This window comes from Arachis hypogaea, chromosome 4 (assembly GCF_003086295.3).
Source record: "Arachis hypogaea cultivar Tifrunner chromosome 4, arahy.Tifrunner.gnm2.J5K5, whole genome shotgun sequence".
In the NCBI taxonomy this organism is placed as follows: Eukaryota; Viridiplantae; Streptophyta; class Magnoliopsida; order Fabales; family Fabaceae; genus Arachis; species Arachis hypogaea.
Window position 1 is genome coordinate 43,176,743 of NC_092039.1, and position 20,317 is coordinate 43,197,059.

Sequence of the window (20,317 nt, forward strand, 5' to 3'; positions counted from 1 at the left end):
GTACGCACACCTGGCACGTACGTGCCCTTTTGGCAACTTACAGATTGACGTGCAGGCGCACTGTGCGTACGCGCCGATCGCTCATCTGCACCCATGGTACATTTTCTAGAGAGTCATGCCCACGCTGCGCCAACGTTGTGCCTTTGGCACAAACCCACTCGCGCATACGCGCACCTACCACGTACGCGCCACTCTCGAAATAATCCATCAATGCGGACGCACCCTATACGCGTACGCGTCGCATCCATTGCACCACCATCTGCGCTTGCGCGCCGTGCATGCTTACGCACAGATTCCCTTATTTCAAGCATTTCCTTTTTTCTCTTCTTTCCGTTTCTTTCCTCCTACTTTCTTCTTCCCTTATTCTACCCCTCATCCAACACTCCCAAACATCATTGATAACCATTTATTTTAGTTAACTAATTAGTTAGTTAGTTAGTTGCTTAGTTAGTTTTAGTTAGTTTTCATTTCACTTTTTCTTTTTCCTTGTAAGTGTTGGATTGTTATTCTTGTTTACCATTAATTGCTACTGAGTGATAAAAAGGATGTTATCTTAACATCATTATGTAGATAATCTTTGTTGGATTCTATGATTGAGGTTATATTTTGCTACTTGGTTTTAAATTTTTCATGCTTACCTTTTAAGAATACCAAGTGATGAGAAATGCCTTCACGCATGTTTAATCTTTTTGAACTGCATGATTTGGCCACCATGTGATTTGAACCTTATTCTTTGAATAGGCAAACTCTTGATATTGGATGTTGTGCATGTACTTTAATGCATTGTGCTTCTTGTTCATATGCATCCATATGTTTTTAGCTTGAATGCTTTCATGCTTCTTCAATGCTTGTTTTTCCTTACAAGTTCACTTAAAGCATCTCAAGCACACTAGGATAAGTGAGGTGTATACTTCTTTTGTGACATCACTTTTTATGTTAATGTGCGTTCTAAACCGCCCAATCTAGAATTCACATACCTAATATTTCTAAATGTCACACTAATTCACTCACTCAATTCTAGTGATTTACCTCATTCCAACAATGTATGCTTCCTTGCTTTTGTTTTCTCATCTTATGGTGTTATACTTTTATTTTTCATGAATGATGCACCGCAAGCACAAACGGAAGCGGATGAAAGAACACGCAGCAACCGGTTGCCCTACCAGCTGAAGGTAGCAATCCGGAAAGTCGACGTACCCCCGTGCTCATCTTTGAATGCACCGAGGACGGTGCAAACTTTTAAGTGTGGGGAGGTCGTCCGACTGATCGGCGATTTCGGGTGACAAATTTCTAATCCCAACACTTTTGCATTTCATTTTTTTGGTCTTTTAGAATTTTTACTTGCATTTTCTTAATTTTTCATATATATACACAATAAGCTTAGTCAAAATAATAAAATTTCTCGAGAAAATTATCTATAGAGCACCAATTGATTTGAGTGCAAACTTTTCATAGAACTTGCTTGAATTATATATCTTGTGGATCATGTTTTTAAGCTAAGAACACAAGCTTGTGAGATTTGAGCTTAATGGTGTGGTTACATCTTATAACCACTTATTTTTCCTTCTTGTGTGCATTATTCTCTTTCTATGATTGTAATCTTTTATTTGTTTGATTCTCCATTTCCATTATTTTGTGTATTCATAAATTTATATGATTGAGGCCATTGTTTCATTAGTTCACTTACCCAAATAGCCTTACCTTTTATCTTCCATTGTTAGCCAACTTTGAGCCTATGTTTAACCCACTTGTTCTTAATTTAGCACATTACAAGCCCTAAAGCGAAAAACAATAAATGTCCTTATTTGGATCTTTGATTAGCTTAGGCTAGTGTGTGTGTAACATTCAAGTGTGGGAACCTTGGGACATTGGGGGAATAAAAAGGTAGTCTTGTATTGTTATTAAAAATATTGGGAATTAGGTATATACTCATGTATTGATCAAATGTAAACCTTATGCATTGATGTTCTTGTATATAGAAAGAAAAAATGAGAAAAACAAAAGAAAAAAGAAAAGAAAAAAATAATATGGAAAAGAAAAGAAAAAAAATAGAAAAAGAAAGAAACAAAGAAAAAGAAAGAAATAAAAAGGGGACAAAATGTCCTAAAGCAAAGTGAAGCTTAATAACGATAAATGCTTATGTGTTGTGATCAAGGAAAAAAATGTGTGAGTATGAGAAGAAAAAGTGAAAAATGGGTAGCTAGGTTAGCTTTGAAATTGTATAGGATGTCATAGGTTAGGTGGGAAGTTTAAGCTTATCAAAGATTCAAATTTCAAACTCACTTGACTAAATATGCATCCTTACCTTGACCCTAGCCCCATTACAACCTAAAGAAAAGACCTCATGATACATGTATGCATGCATTGAATAATTGTCGATTGTTAAAAGAAAAACAAATCTTAGAAAGTATGATTAGGAGAGAATTGAGAGAATCAACCCTAAAGACTTGAGCGAATAGAGTGCAAATACATCCGGTGAGGGTTTGATGCTCAATTACATGTTTCCATCTATGATCATCTCCTTTCATGCAAGTTCGTAAAAATATTTAATAGCTCAATTCAATTATGGTTTGACATGTTGTTAATACCTTTGGCCCTTGTGCATATATGCTTCTTGGGAATTGATTTATTTTGACCAAGCAATTGCATTCATTTAGATAGTTGCATTTAGATAGGTTGCTGGTGGACGAAATTGTGATTCATTTGTTCTCTTTGTATTTTGTAAAATTCATTGCTTTTCCTTTCCCTGGCAATGGCGCCAAAAACATGATTCCAATACCATGGTTCACAACTATGTGTGGTCACAACTCCGTTCAACTTAACCAGCAAGTGTACTGGGTCATCCAAGTAATACCTTACGTGAGTAAGGGTCGATCCCACAGAGATTGTTGGTATGAAGCAAGCTATGGTCACCTTGTAAATCTCAGTTAGGCAGATTAAATGGTTTATGATAAGTTCAAAAATAAATAATAAACAGAAAATAAAATAGGATAGAAATACTTATGTAAATCAATAGTGGGAATTTCAGATAGGCGTATGGAGATGTTGTGCTCCTCTTGAATCTCTACTTTCTTATTACATTCATCCAATTTCTTCTTACTCCTTTCCATGGCAAGCTGTATGTAGGGCATCACCGTTGTCAATGGCTACATCCCATCCTCTCAGTGAAAATGGTCCTATGCTCTGTCACAGCACGGCTAATCATCTGTCGGTTCTCAATCAGGTTGGAATAGAATCCCTTGATTCTTTTGCGTCTGTCACTAACGCACAGCCTTCAGGAGTTTGAAGCTCGTCACAGTCATTCAATCCCGGAATCCTAGTCAGAATACCACAGACAAGGTTAGACTTTCCGGATTCCCGGAATCCTACTCGGAATACCACAGACAAGGTTAGACTTTCCGGATTCCCATGAATGCCGCCATCTATCTAGCTTATACCACGAAGATTCTGTTGGGGAATCTAAGAGATATGCGCCCGGCCTAAGGTAGAACGGAAGTGGTTGTCAGTCACGTGCGTTCATAGGTGAGAATGATGATGAGTGTCACGGATCATCACCTTCATCAAATTAAAGTGCAACGTATATCTTGGAATAAGAATAAGGAGAATTGAATAGAAAATAATAGTAATTGTATTGAAACTTGAGGTACAGCAGAGCTCCACACCCTTAATCTATAGTGTGTAGAAACTCCACCATTGAAAATACATAAGTGAAAGGTTCAGGCATGGCCGAATGGCCAGCCCCCATGGTCTAAGGACTAGGCGTCCAGAGATGTCTAATACACTAGTAAAAAATCCTATTTATAATAAACTAGCTACTAGGGTTTACATGAGTAAGTAATTGATGCATAAATCCACTTCCGGGGACCACTTGGTGTATGTTTGGGCTGAGCTTGGTCTATCCACGAGCTGAGGCTTTTATTGGAGTTGAACGCCGAGTTATAGCGTGTTTTGGGCGTTCAACTCCGGGTCGTGACGTGTTTCTGGCGTTTGACTCCAGACAGCAGCATGTACTTGGTGTTGAGCGCCACTTTACATCGTCAATTACCGAATAAAGTATGGACTATTATATATTTCTGGAAAGCTCTGGATGTCTAATTTCCAACGCCGTTGAGAGAGCGCCATTTGGAGTTCTGTAGCTCCAGAAAATCCATTTCGAGTGCAGGGAGGTCAGATTCCAACAACATCAGCAGTCCTTTGTTAGCCTCCTTCTCAGAGTTTTGCTCAGGTCGCTCAATTTCAGCCAGAAATTACCTGAAATCACAGAAAAACACACAAACTCATAGTAAAGTCCAGAAATGTGAATTTAGCATAAAAACTAATGAAAACATCCCTAAAAGTAGCTTGAACTTACTAAAAAACTACCTAAAAACAGTGCTAAAAAGCGTATAAATTATCCGCTCATCACAACACCAAACTTAAATTGTTGCTTGTCCCCAAGCAACTAAAAATCAAATAGGATAAAAAGAAGAGAATATACTATAAATTCCAGAATATCAATGAATATTAATTATAATTAGATGAGCGGGACTTGTAGCTTTTTGCTTCTGAACAATTTTGGCATCTCACTTTTTCCTTTGAAGTTCAGAATGATTGGCTTCTCTAGGAACTTAGAATTTCGGATAGTGTCATTGACTTTCCTAGTTAAGTATGTTGATTCTTGAACACAGCTACTTATGAGTCTTGGCCGTGGCCCTAAGCACTTTGTTTTCCAGTATTACCACCGGATACATAAATGCCACAGACACATGACTGGGTGAACCTTTTCAGATTGTGACTTAGCTTTGCTAGAGTCCCCAGTTAGAGGTGTCCAGAGCTCTTAAGCACACTCTTTTGCTTTGGATCACGACTTTAACCACTCAGTCTCAAGCTTTTCACTTAGACCTGCATGCCACAAGCACATGGTTAGGGACAGCTTGATTTAGCCGCTTAGGCCTGGATTTTATTTCCTTGGGCCCTCCTATCCATTGATGCTCAAAGCCTTGGATCCTTTTTACCCTTGCCTTTTGGTTTTAAGGGCTATTGGCTTTTTCTGCTTGCTTTTTCTTTTTCTTTCTATTTTTTTCGCCATTTTTTTTTCGCAAGCTTTTTACTTTTCACTGCTTTTTCTTGCTTCAAGAATCAATTTTCATGATTTTTCAGATTGTCAATAACATTTCTCTTTGTTCATCATTCTTTCAAGAGCCAACAATTTTAACATTCAGAAACAACAAGATAAAAAATATGCACTGTTCAAGCATTCATTCAGAAAACAAAAAGTATTGTCACCACATCAATATAATTGAACTAAATTCAAGGATAAATTCGAAATTCATGTACTTCTTGTTCTTTTGAATTAGAAACATTTTTCTTTTAAGAGTGGTGAAGGATTAATGGATTTTATTCATAGCTTTAAGACAAGGTTACTAACTACTAATGATCATAAAGTAGAGACACAAAACATAGATAAACACAACATAAAAACTGAAAAGCAGAAAGAAATAAGAACAAGGAATGAATCCACCTTAGTGGCGTCTTCTTCTTGAAGGACCAACCATGTCCTTAAGCTCTTCTATGTCCCTTCCTTGCCTTTGTTGCTCCTTCCTTATTGCTCTTTGACCTTCTCTTATTTCGTGGAGAATGATGGAGTGCTCATGATGTTTCACCCTTAATTGTCCCACATTGTAGCTCAAATCTTCTAGGGAAGTGTTGAGTTGTTCCCAATAGTTGTTGGGAGGAAAGTGCATCCCTTGAGGCATCTCAGGGATTTCTTGATGATGAGCTTCCTCATGCATCTCTTGAGAACCGTAGAGGGTCTCTCTTGCTTGCTCCATCCTCTTCTTGGTGATGGGCTTATCCTCTTCAATGGGGATGTCTCCTTCTATGATAACTCCAGCTGAGTAACATAGATGGCAAATAAGGTGAGGAAAAGCTAGCCTTGCCATGGTGGAGGGCTTTTCGGCTATTTTGTAGAATTCATTGGAGATGACTTCATGAACTTCTACTTCCTCTCCAATCATGATGCTATGAACCATGATGGCCCGATCCACAGTAACTTCAGATCGGTTGCTAGTGGAAATGATGGAGCGTTGAATGAACTCCAACCATCCTCTAGCCACAGGCTTGAGGTCCAGTCTTCTTAGTTGAACTGGCTTGCCTTTGGAGTCCCTTTTCCATTGAGCTCCTTCCACACATATGTCCATAAGGACTTGGTCCAACCTTTGATTAAAGTTGACCCTTCTAGTGTAGGGGCGTTCATCTCCTTGCTTCATGGGCAAGTGGAACGCCAACCTCACATTTTCCAGACTAAAATCTAAGTATTTCCCCTGAACCATTGTGAGATAATTCTTTGGACTCGGGTTCATACTTTGATCATGGTTCCTAGTGATCCATGCATTGGCATAGAACTCTTGAACCATTAAGATTCCGACTTGTTGCATGGGGTTGGTTAGGACTTCCCAACCTCTTCTTCGGATCTCATGTCAGATCTCCGGATACTCATTTTTCTTGAGCTTGAAAGGGACCTCAGGGATCACCTTCTTCTTTGCCACAACATCATAGAAGTGGTCTTAATGGCTTTTGGAGATGAATTTTTCCATCTCTCATGACTCGGAGGTGGAAGCTTTTGTCTTCCCTTTTTCTTTTCTAGAAGATTCTCCGGCCTTAGGTGCCATTGATGGTAATGGAAAAATAAAAAGCTTATACTTTTACCACACCAAACTAAAAATATTGCTCGCCCTCGAGCTAGAGAAGAAAGAAGAGAAGAAGAAGAAGAAGAAAATATGGAGGAGAAGGAGGGATGGTGTTTCGACCAAGGTGTAGAGGAGGGGGTTTGTGTTGTGTGAAAATGAAGTAGAATGGAAGGGTATATATAGGGAAAGGGGAGAGGGTAGGTTCGGCCATTTTAGGGTGGGTTTGGGTGGGAAAGTATTTTTGAATTTTGAAGGTAGGTGGGGTTTATGGGGAAGAGTGGATGGATGTGAGTGGTGAATGGGGTAATTGGGAATAGAGATTGAAGTTGTTGGGAAGTGTGACATGGGGAAGAGTGTTACAGGATTAGGAGGTAAGGTGGGAATATGTTAGGTAGGGATATGATAGGTGGGGATCCTGTGGGGTCTACAGATCCTGAGATGATCCTGTGGGGTCCACAGATCCTGAGGTGATCCTGTGGGGTCCACAGATCCTGAGGTGTCAAGGAATTACATCCCTGCACTAAATAGGCATGTAAAAATGCCCTTTGCATACCATTCTGGCGTTTAAACGCCGAGGTGATGCACGTTCTGGGCGTTCAACGCCCATGTGAAGCATGTTCTGGGCGTTCAACGCCCATGTATAGCATGTTTCTAGCGTTGAATGCCAGTTCCATGCTTGTTACTGGCGTTCAGTGCCAGCTTTCCTCAAGGCACATTCCTGGCGTTCAAATGCCAGAATGTTGCTTGTTTCTGGCGTTTAGCGCCAGATTCATGCTCTGTTCTGGCGTTGAACGCCAGCCAGATGCTTCTTACTGGCGTTGAATGCCAGTCTGTCCTCCCTCCAGGGTGTGATTTTTCTTCTGCTGTTTTTGATTCTGTTTTTAATTTTTATATTTTTTTTGTGACTCCACATGATCATGCACCTAATAAAACACAAAATAACAATAAAATAAAAATAAAATTAGATAAATAAAAATTGGGTTGCCTCCCAACAAGCGCTCTTTTAATGTTATTAGCTTGACAGTGGGCTCTCATGGAGCCTCACAGGTGATCAGGTCAATGTTGTATAGTCCCAACACCAAACTTAGAGTTTGGATATGGGGTCTTAACACCAAACTCAGTGTTTGGTTGTGGCCTCCCAACACCAAACTTAAAGTTTGACTGTAGGGCTCTTCTTGACTCTGAACTGAGAGAAGCTCTTCATGCTTACTCTCTTTTGTCACAGAGGGATGGCCATGTGCCTTAAACACAAGGTAGTCCCCATTCAATTGAAGGACTAATTCACCTCTGTTCACATCTATCACAGCTCCTGCTGTGGCTAGGAAAGGTCTTCCAAGGATGATGCATTCATCCTTTTCCTTCCTAGTGTCTAAGATTATGAAATCAGTAGGGATGTAAAGGCCTTCAACCTTTACTAACACGTCCTCTACTATTCCATAAGCTTGTCTTAATGACTTGTCTGCCAATTGTACTGAGAACAAGGCAGGTTGTACCTCAATGATCTCCAACTTCTCCATTACAGAGAGTGGCATAAGATTTATCCCTGACCCCAGATCACATAGAGCTTTTTCAAAGGTCATGGTGCCTATGGTACAGGGTATTAAGAACTTGCCAGGATCTTGTCTATTTTGAGGTAAAATTTGCTGAATCTAGGTATCTAGTTCACTAATGAGCAAGGGAGGTTTACTTTCCCAAGTCTCATTACCAAACAACTTGGCATTCAGCTTCATGATAGCTCCTAAATATTGAGCAACTTGCTCTCCAGTCACATCTTCATCCTCTTCAGAGGAAGAATAGTCTTCAGAGCTCATGAATGGCAGAAGGAGATTTAATGGAATCTCTATGGTCTCTATATGAGCCTCAGATTCCTTTGGATCCTTAATAGGAAACTCCTTCTTGCTTGAGAAACGTCCCAGGAGGTCTTCCTCACTAGGATTTTCGTCCTCCTCCTCCCTTGTGCATTTGGCCATATTGATCACATCAATGGCCTTGCACTCTCCTTTTGGATTCTCTTCTATATTGCTTGGGAGAATACTGGGAGGAATTTCAATGACTTTCTTACTCAGCTGGCCCACTTGTGCCTCCAGATTTCTGATGGAGGATCTTGTTTCACTCATGAAACTGAAAGTGGCTTTTGACAGATCAGAAACTAGATTGGCTAAATTAGAAGTGTTTTGTTCAGAATTCTCTGTCTGTTGCTGAGAAGATGATGGAAAAGGCTTGCTATTGCTCAGCCTATTGCGTCCACCATTGTTAAAGCCTTGTTGAGGCTTTTGTTGATCCTTCCATGAGAAATTTGGATGATTTCTCCATGATGAATTATAGGTGTTTCTATAAGGTTCACCCATGTAATTTACCTCTGCCATTGTAGGGTTCTCAGGATCATAAGCTTCTTCAGAAGCTGCCTCTTTAGTATTGTTGGATGCATTTTGCCATCCATTCAGACTTTGAGAGATCATGTTGACTTGCTGAGTCAACACTTTGTTCTGAGCTAATATGGCATTCAGAGCATCAATTTCAAGAACTCCCTTCCTCTGAGGTGTCCCATTATTCACGGAATTCCTCTCAGAAGTGCACATGAATTGGTTATTTGCAACCATGTCAATGAGTTCTTGAGCTTCTGCAGGTGTTTTCTTTAGGTGGATGGATTCACCTGCAGAATGGTCCAATGACATTTTCGAAAATTCAGATAGACCATAATAGAATATATCTAAGATGGTCCATTCTGAAAACATGTCAGATGGACACCTTTTGGTCAGCTGCTTGTATCTTTCCCAAGCTTCATAGAGGGATTCACCATCTTTTTGTTTGAAGGTTTGAACATCCACTCTCAGCTTACTCAGCTTTTAAGGAGGAAAGAATTTATCCAAGAAGGCCGTGACCAGCTTCTCCCAAGAGTCCAGGCTATCCTTAGGTTGTGAATCCAACCATATTCTAGCTCTGTCTCTTACAGCAAAAGGGAAAAGCATGAGCCTGTAGACTTCAGGATCTACTCCATTCGTCTTAACAGTCTCACAAATCTGCAAGAACTCAGTTAAAAACTGGTAAGGATCTTCAGATGGAAGTCCATAAAACTTGCAGTTCCGTTGCATTAAAGCAACTAGTTGAGGCTTAAGCTCAAAATTATTGGCTCCAATGGTAGAAATGGAGATGCTTCTTCCATCAAATTTGGACGTTGGCTTTGTGAAGTCACCAAGCATCCTCCTTGCATTATTGTTGTTGGGTTCGGCTGCCATCTCCTTCTCTTGTTCGAAAATTTCTGAAAGGTTGCTTCTGGATTGTTGTAATTTAGCTTCTCTTAGTTTCCTCTTCAGAGTCCTTTCAGGTTCTAGATCAGCTTCAACAAGAGTGTCTTTTTCCTTGTTCCTGCTCATATGAAAGAGAAGAAAACAAGAAAAGAAAGAGGAATCCTCTATGTCACAGTATAGAGATTCCTTTATGTTAGTAGAAGAAGAGAAGGGAGAAGAATGAAGAAGAGTAGGTTCGGATATTTAGATGGAGAGAGGTGAAGAGAAGTGTTAGTAAATAATTAATTAAATAGAAGAAGAAAAGAGGAAGAGAATTCGAAAATAATTTTTAAAAAGGGGTTAGTAGTTTTCGAAAATAAAAGATAAGATATAATTAAAATTAAAACAATTAATTAATTAAAAAGAATTTTTGAAAAAGGGGTGAGATATTTTCGAAAATTAGAGAGGGAGAAGTAGTTAGGTGATTTTGAAAAAGATAAGAAACAAACAAAAAGTTAAATAGTTAGTTGAAAAAGATATTAAAATCAAATTTGAAAAGATAAGAAGATAAGAAGTTAGATAAGATATTTTGAAATCAAATTTTGAAAAAGATAAAATTTTTGAAAAAGATAAGATAAAAGATAAAAATATTTAATTCAAAAATTTGAAATTACTTACTTCACTAACAAGAAACTACAACATAAGATTCTAGAACTTAAAGATTGAACCTTTCTTAACAAGAAAGTAACAAACTTCAAATTTTTGAATCAATCACATTAATTATTAGTGAATTTTCAAAAATATGATATAAAGATAAGAAAAAGATTTTGAAAATATTTTGAAAAAGATTTTTTGAAATTTTCAAAAAAATAGAAAAAAAATGAAAAAGATATAATTTTTGAAAAAGATTTTGAAAATATAAGATTTTTAAAATTTGAAAATTTGACTTGACTTGTAAGAAACAACTAATTTTAAAAATTTTTGACCAAGTCAACCCAAAATTTCGAAAATTTGGAGGGAAATAAGGAAAAGATATTTTTGATTTTTTTTTGAATTTTTAATGATGAGAGAAAAATTAAAAACGTCATTTTTGTGTTTTTCTCTTTTCTTTATGGATCAAAACAAAGAATGCATGCAAGAACACTATGAATGTCAAGATGAACACCAAGAACACTTTGAAGATCATGATGAACATCAAGAACATAATTTTGAAAAATTTTTGATGCAAAGAAAACATGCAAGACACCAAACTTAGACATCTTTAATGCATGGACTCTAACAAACGAAAAATGCACATGAAAAACAACAAACAAAACAAAACAAGAAAACATCAAGATCAAACAAGAAGACTTGTCAAGAACAACTTGAAGATCATGAAGAACACTATGAATGCATGGAATTTTTCGAAAAATGCAAGTAAAATTTTTAAAACATGCAATTGACACCAAACTTAAAAATTGACTCAAGACTCAAACAAGAAACACAAAATAATTTTGAATTTTATGATTTTTTTTATTTTTTTGGATTTTTATTAATTTTTTTTCGAAAATAAAGTTTGGAAAAACGAAAAAGAAAAGAAAAATTTTGAAAAAGATTTTTGAAAAGTTTTTGAAAAGAAAATTACCTAATCTGAGCAACAAGATGAAGCTCGAACAATCCCCGGCATCGGCGCCAAAAACTTGGTGGACGAAATTGTGATTCATTTCTTCTCTTTGTATTTTGTAAAAGTCATTGCTTTTTCTTTCCCTGGCAATGGCACCAAAAACATGATGCCAATACCATGGTTCACAACTATGTGTGGTCACAACTCCGTTCAACTTAACCAGCAAGTGTACTGGGTCATCCAAGTAATACCTTACGTGAGTAAGGGTCGATCCCACAGAGATTGTTGGTATGAAGCAAGCTATGGTCACCTTGTAAATCTCAGTTAGGCAGATTAAATGGTTTATGATAAGTTCAAAAATAAATAATAAACAGAAAATAAAATAGGATAGAAATACTTATGTAAATCAATAGTGGGAATTTCAGATAGGCGTATAGAGATGCTGTGCTCCTCTTGAATCTCTACTTTCTTATTACATTCATCCAATTTCTTCTTACTCCTTTCCATGGCAAGCTATATGTAGGGCATCACCATTGTCAATGGCTACATCCCATTCTCTCAGTGAAAATGGTCCTATGCTCTGTCATAGCACGGCTAATCATCTGTCGGTTCTCAATCAGGTTGGAATAGAATCCCTTGATTCTTTTGCGTCTATCACTAACACCCAGACTTCAGGAGTTTGAAGCTCGTCACAGTCATTCAATCCCGGAATCCTACTCGGAATACCACAGACAAGGTTAGACTTTCCGGATTCCCGGAATCCTACTCGGAATACCACAGACAAGGTTAGACTTTCCGGATTCCCATGAATGCCGCCATTTATCTAGCTTATACCACGAAGATTCTATTGGGGAATCTAAGAGATATGCGCCCGGCCTAAGGTAGAACGGAAGTGGTTGTCAGTCACATGCGTTCATAGGTGAGAATGATGATGAGTGTCACGGATCATCACATTCATCAAGTTAAAGTGAACCGTATATCTCGGAATAAGAATAAGGAGAATTGAATAGAAAATAATAGTAATTGTATTGAAACTTGAGGTACAGCAGAGCTCCACACCCTTAATCTATGGTGTGTAGAAACTCCACCGTTGAAAATACATAACTGAAAGGTTTAGGCATGGCCAAATGGCCAGCCCCTATGGTCTAAGGACTAGGCGTCCAGAGATGTCTAATACACTAGTAAAAAGTCCTATTTATAATAAACTAGCTACTAGGGTTTACATGAGTAAGTAATTGATGCATAAATCCACTTCCGGGGCCCACTTGGTGTATGTTTAGGCTGAGCTTGGTCTATCCACGAGCTGAGGCTTTTATTGGAGTTGAACGCCGAGTTATAGCGTGTTTTGGGCGTTCAACTCCGGGTCGTGACGTGTTTCTGGCGTTTGACTCCAGACAGCAGCATGTACTTGGCGTTGAGCGCCACTTTACGTCGTCAATTCCCGAATAAAGTATGGACTATTATATATTGCTGGAAAGCTTTGGATGTCGGCTTTCCAACGCCGTTGAGAGCGCGCCATTTGAAGTTCTGTAGCGCCAGAAAATTCATTTCGAGTGCAAGGAGGTCAGATTTCAACAGCATCAGCAGTCCTTTGTTAGCCTCCTTCTCAGAGTTTTGCTCAGGTCCCTCAATTTCAGCCAGAAATTACCTGAAATCACAGAAAAACACACAAAATCATAGTAAAGTCTAAAAATGTGAATTTAGCATAAAAACTAATGAAAACATCCCTAAAAGTAGCTTGAACTTACTAAAAAACTACCTAAAAACAGTGCCAAAAAGCGTGTAAATTATCCGCTCATCAGTTGCATATAGTTTAGTTCCATTGAAAAAAAGTCATGCCCTTTGCTTCATTCTTGGTTTAAGCATGAGGACATGCTTGCTCTAAGTGTGGGGAGGTTGATAAACCCCATTTATAGGGTTTATCATGTATTGATTTTAGGAGATTTTAACACCTTTTACCCATATTTATTCAATGAATTAGCATGATTTTGTGATTGTCTCCTTATTTGTGCTTAGATGTAAAAACATGTTTTTTAGGCCTTTAACATGATGATTTTAATCTCCCTTTGATTCCACTAGATGCCTTGATGTGTTTGTTAGTGATTTCAGATTGAAAAGGCTAGAAATTGATCAAAGGAGTGAAGAGGAAAGCATGCAAAGTGGAGAAATCATGAAAAGCCAAAGAGTTGAACTCGCCCATGGATGCGCGTGCGCACAAAGCGCTTATGTGCACCTTGCGAAATGGCCCATGGACGCGTACGCGTGCTATGCACGTACGCGTCGATGCTGATACTTGATTTTTAAGTGAATTCGCACCCAGCAAATTCTCAGGAGTTGTGGGGGCCAATCCCAACCAACTTTGGTGCCAAAGATGCTATTTAAAGCCAAGGATTGAAGAGCAAATGGAGACTCAATCATTCACTCACTTTTTGATCATTTTTACACATTAGGATTAGTTAGAAGTAGTTTTAGAGAGAGAAGCTCTCACTTCTCTCTAGGATTAGAATTAGGATTAGGTTTAGTTCTTAGATCTAGATTTAGATTCATGCTTTCTTCTACTTTTGATTCTCCATTCTTGTTGTTACATTCATCTTCCTCTATTCTTTTGTTGTAATTTCCTTTATGTTGCTTCTATATTTTGTTGTATATCTACTCTTGTTCCTTCTCTTTTCTTTCAATTCAATTTGAGGTAATTCATAATAATTGTGTTTCTTTTGATTGTTGTTGTTAATTCCTTGCAATAATTGTTGTAAGATTCTATTCTCGTTGTCAATTTGCTTTGCTTTTCTTTTGTACCTTCCAAGTATTTGATGAAATGCTTGGTTGGATTTTATTATAGATTTTGTTCCTCTTGGCCTAGGTAGAGTAATTAGTGACTCTTAAGTTATCTAATTCCTTTGTTGATTGATAATTAGAAGTTGCTAATTAATTTGAATGCCTCTAAAGCTAGTCTTTCCTTTAGGAGTTGATTAGGACTTCAGGAATCAAATTGATTCATCCACTTGACTTTCCTCCATTGTTAGGGTTAACTAACTGGGAGCAATGAACAATTTGTGGTCACAATTGAGGAGGATAACTAGGATAGGACTTCTAGTTCTCATATCTTGCGAAGAGCTTTGTTTGTTGTTAGTTTATTTTCTTTGTCATTTATATTTCTTGTATAAAATCTCAAAAATCCCAAAATAACTCATAACCAATAACAAGACATTTTATTGTAATTCCTAGGAAGAACGACCCGAGGTTCAATACTTCAGTTTATAAATTTTAAGGTTTTGTACTAGTGACAAACAATTTTTTGTATGGAAGGATTATTGATTGGTTTAGAAACTATACTTGCAACGAGAATTCATTTGTGAAATTCTATACCATCAAAAATTCATTCATCAAAATGGCTTAATTCATTCTTGGTTTAAGCATGAGGACATGCTTGGTTTAAATGTGGAGAGGTTGATAAACCCTATTTGTAGGGTTTATCTTGTGCCTAATTTAGGAGATTTTATGACCTTTTACCCACATTTATTCAATGAAATAGTATGGTTTCGTGATTGTCTCCCAATTTGTGCTTAAGTGTGGAAACATGCTTTCTATACCTTAAATTAGTTAATTTTAATTCACCTTTGATTCCAATAGATGCCTTGATTTGTTTGTTAAGTGATTTCAGGTTGAAAAGGGCTAGGGAAGGATCAAAAGAGTGAAAGGAAGGCATACAAAGTGGAGAAGATCGTGAAAAGCCAAAGAATTGAACTCGCCCATGGACCCGCGCGCACACCTTGCGAAATGGCCCATGGACGCGTACGCGTGCTGTGCACGTACGCGTCGATGCTGATACTTGATTTTTAAGTGGATTCACGGCCAGCAAATTCTCAGGAGTTGTGGGGCCCAATCCCAACCAACTTTGGCACCAAAAATGCTATTTAAAGCAAAGGATTGAAGAGCAAAAGGGGAATTCCATCATTCACACACATTAGAATTAGTTTAGAGTTAGTTTTAGAGAGAGAAGCTCTCACTTCTCTCTAGGATTAGGTTAGAGGTAGATTAGGATCTCCTAGATCTAGGTTAATTTCATGCTTTGATTTACTTTTCCTTTTGTAATTCTTCTTCTTCTACATCTCTTCTCTCTAGTTTAGCATTTAATTCTTGTAATTCTTTACTTTTATGTTGATGCACTTTTGTTCTTCTATTTTTCTTTAATGCAATTAATGATTCATGTTTCTTTATTGTTCATTTGATTTGTTGTTGTTTAATTCCTTGCAATTGAGTAATGTAGATTTACTTTCCTTGCAATTTTACTATGCTTTCTTTTTATGCCTTCCAAGTGTTTGATGAAATGCTTGGTTGGATTTTAGAATAGAATTTTATGTTCTTGGCTTGGAAAGGTAACTTAAGAACTCTTGAGTTACTAATGTCCAAGTAATTGATGATTGGAAACCATTGACTCTAGTTCTCACTAATTAAATTAGTGGAGAGTTAGGACTTATGGACTTGGATTGATATATCTCATTTAACTTTCCTTTACCACTAGTTAGAGGATGACTTAGCGGGATTGATCCTTGCCAATTCTCATATTGTGGTTAGTGATTAGGATAGAGATCCTTGACCACCAACCCTTGCCAAGACCTTTTTAGCTATTAATTTACTTTTTGCCATTTATCTTTCATGTCTCTTATCAAAACCCCAAAAATAACTCATAACCAATAACAAGACACTTTATTGTAATTCCTAGGGAGAACGACCCGAGGTTTGAATATTTCGGTTATTAATTTTAGGGGTTTGTTACTTGTGAAAAACAATCTTTTGTATGAAAGGATTATTGTTGGTTTAGAAACTATACTTGCAACGAGACTTCAATAGTGAAATTCTATACCAAATCATCAAAATGGCGCCGTTGCCGTGGAGTTGCAATGGTGTTGGGTTATTGGTTATTGTATATATGTGAATAGTGTGAATATGTTTGCTTATGTCAGCTCTTGCTAGTTTTATGATTTGATTTTCTTTGCTTCTTATTTGATTTTATATTTTTTTTTTTTGCTTTTCTCTTACTACCATGAATTCTCACTTTGGCTATGAGGTTGGTTATCAACATGTTGTAGGAAACGGAAGCTTCAATGAGGATGTGTATCAAGGATGTGATAATCAAAGGTGGGAGGAGCCATATGTATATGATCAATCTTCATGGCGACAACCTTCACCAATAGACTATGAACAAGAGCCACTCTTTGATGCATATCAATTCAATGGCCATGGTGAATCTCCTTGTGACTTTCAAGAACCACCACCATATGCCTATGAGTCATATCCTCAACATGAACCATACTCACAAGCCTTCTACCACCAAACACCTCAATATGACCTTGATCCATATCCATCCTACCAACCACCTTTTGAACCACATGAACCATATATGGAACCACCATTCCAATATCAATACTCCCAAGAACCACCTCAATACACACCACCACATCCGTACCAAGAAGAACCACCTTCCTATTATGAACCCATTCTCCAAGACATTGAACCCTCATATCCATCCCAATCCTCAATGGATGAAATCCTTAGCCTTATACTTCAAGGGCAAGGAGAAATGCAAAGGGAGACACTAGAATTTTTGGCTACCTTGACCAAGGTAGTAAGCACTTTGGTCTCCCAATGCTTGAGCACTCAAAGCACTCTCATGGTCACATGTGGAGAATTAATTGAAAAGAATATCATGAAGGAGAGATTGGAAACTCCGGTGGAGAATGAGAAATGCTACTTTGTGTTAGAACAATTGGAGGAACCTATGATCATTGAAGAAGAGGAAGAAGTGGTTGAAGACTTAGGAGATGCGGAACCTCCATGGGAACCTCGTGTTGAAGAAAATTCCTCCAAGAAGATTGAGTTTGATGTTGAGGAGGAGAGTGCACAACCTCCAAAACAAATTTTGGATGAAGACTTGGAGGGAATGAAGCAAGAATTGAGTTCCCTTGGTGATGAAGATCTTGCATCCAATCTTCTTGGTGAAGAATCCTTTGAATTTAAAGAACCTTCTCCCAATGAATTTGAAAGTGATGTGGAGGTAGATTTCTCTCAACCTCCCATTTATGACTTGAGTGATAGAGAAGAGTTAGATGAATTTTATGAACAAAGGATTGAGAATGAAGAAGTTTATGAAGAGGTGGAGATTGACAAGGAAGTAAACAAGGGAGTAGAGCTTGCAAGAACATTAGAGATACCTCTCCCCAAGCCACCACCATCCATTCTCTCATTCATGTGGGTAAATTCCTTATACTTAAGCTTTATTATTCCCCTTGAATATGGTTTACTTGAGACGGATGGTCAACTTAGACATATTTGTGGCTTTAAGAGTAAAAGGGAGATGGTTAGTGGTTGGAAACCTCATTCTAGGTTCATTATGGTTGTATGCTCAAAGCTTAATTGCAAGGTTTGGTATAGAACTAGATTGCTTGGGTCTAGGATGTTGTTTGGTTGCTTAAATGAGAATTCCAAGGCTATGCCACCCAAATGGACTAATAATGATCAACTTCAAGATGGGTGTCAAAATAAAGTGTAGGATCCCGGATCGCATAAGAAAAATCAATTTTGGGAGCCCCAAGCTTGTGAAGAACTCCATCAACACTGGGTTCAACAAATAAGGAATCTTGGGGCACAATGGAGGACCAAGCATTGGTGGATGTTCAAAGATAGCTTCAAGCACAAGCCACCTTGAGAGGAGCTCCCCATAAGTCCAACTTAAGGACAATAAACAAAAGTGCTAGGTGGGAGACACCCCACCATGGTAAATTCTTTTCATTTTTTTCTCTTTTGTACATACTAATAGAATTAGTTTAATTTCATGTTTTGTTGAGTTTGTTGAGTCTAATTGGTAGTTTAGTATGTTAAATAAGGTTTTATGGTGTTTTGGTAGCTGTTTAGAGGTTTGGAATGCTTGGATTGGTGCAAAAACATAGAAATTTTTTTTGAAAAACAGTGCATCATCCACGCATACGCGCACTGCGCGCGTACGCGTGCATCAAGCGTTTTCGACCATCCACACGCGCGCGCCATATGTGCGTACGCGTGGATTGCAAAATTTCATTCCTCTATACATTGACCCGAGAGTTGTGCTTAAGCTGCGCTAGTACTGTGCCTTTCACACAAACCAACTCGCGCGTACGCGCACATGACGCGTACGTGCCACTCTCGAAATAAGCCATCGATGCGGACGCGCCATGTACGCGTACGCATCGTGCCCATTCCACTACCATCCATGCGCGCGCGCCATGCGTCCGTATGCGCGGATGTCCTTCCTTCACTACATTTCTTTTCTTCTCTCCTTTCCATTTCTTTCCCCCTCCTTTCTTCTTCCCTTCTTCTATCCCTCATCCAACACTCCCAAACACTATTGATAACCATTAATTTTAGTTAACTAATTAATTAGTTAGTTAGTTGCTTAGTTAGTTGATTAGTTAGTTTTCATTTCATTTTCTCTTTTTCATTATAAGTGTTGGATTGTTATTCTTGTTTACCATTAATTGCTGCCGAGTTTTAAAAAGGGATGTTATCTTAACATCATCATGTTTATAATCTTTGTTGTATTCTATTCTTGAGGTTATATTTTGCTACTTGGTTTTGAGTTTCTCATGCTTACCTTTTAAGAATACCAAGTGATGAGAAATGCCTTTAAGCATGTTTAATCTTTTTGAATTGCATGATTTGGCCACCATGTGATTTGAACCCTACTCTTTGATTAGGCAATCTCTTGATATTGGATGATGAGCATTTACCTTAATGCATTGTGTTTCATGATTATATGCATCCATATGTTTTTAGCTTGAATGCTTTCATGCTTCTTCAATGCTTGTTTCACCTTACAAGTTCACTTAAAGCATCTCAAGCACATTAGGATAAGTGAGGTGTATACTTCTTTTGTGACATCACTTTTTATGTTAACGTGCGTTCTAAACCGCGTAATTTAGAATTTACACACATTCATGTCACACTAATTCACTGACTCAATTCTAGTGATTTACCTCATTCCAACAATGTATGCTTCCTTGCTTTTATATCTTCTCATCTTATGGTGTTATATTTTTGTTTTTTTTATGAATGATGCACCGCAAGCAAAATCGGAAGCAGAAGAAAGAATACGCATCAGCCGATTGATCTACCAGCTGAAGGTAGTAATCTAGAGAGTCGCCATACCACCTTGCTCATCTTTGAGTATACCGAGAACGGTGCAAACTTTTAAGTGTGGGGAGGTCGTCCGACCGATCGACGATTTTGGGTGACAAGTTTCTAATTCCAACACTTTTGCATTTCATTCTAGGATTTTAGGATTTTTACTTGCATTTTCTTATTTTTGCATATGTATACACAATAAGTTTAGTCAAAATAATGAAATTTTTCAAGGATTTCTATCTATAGGGCACCAATTGATTTGAGTGAAAACTTTTCATAGAACTTGCTTGAATTATATATCTTGTGGATCATGTTTTTGAGCTAAGAACACAAGCTTGTGAGATTTGAGCCTAATGGTGTGGTTACATCTTACAACCACTTATTTTCCTTCTTGTGTGCATTATTCTCTTTCTATGATTGTAATCTTTTATTTGTTTGATTCTTTATGTCCATTATTTTGTGTATACATGCATTTATATGATTGAGGCCATCATTTCATTTAGCTCACTTACCCAAAAAGCCTTACCTTTTATCTTCCTTTGTTAGCCAAATTTGAGCATACGATTAACCCACTTTGTTCTTAATTTAGCACATTACAAGCCTTAAAGCGGAAAACAATAAATGTCTTTTGATTAGCTTAGACTAGAGTGTGTGTATCATTC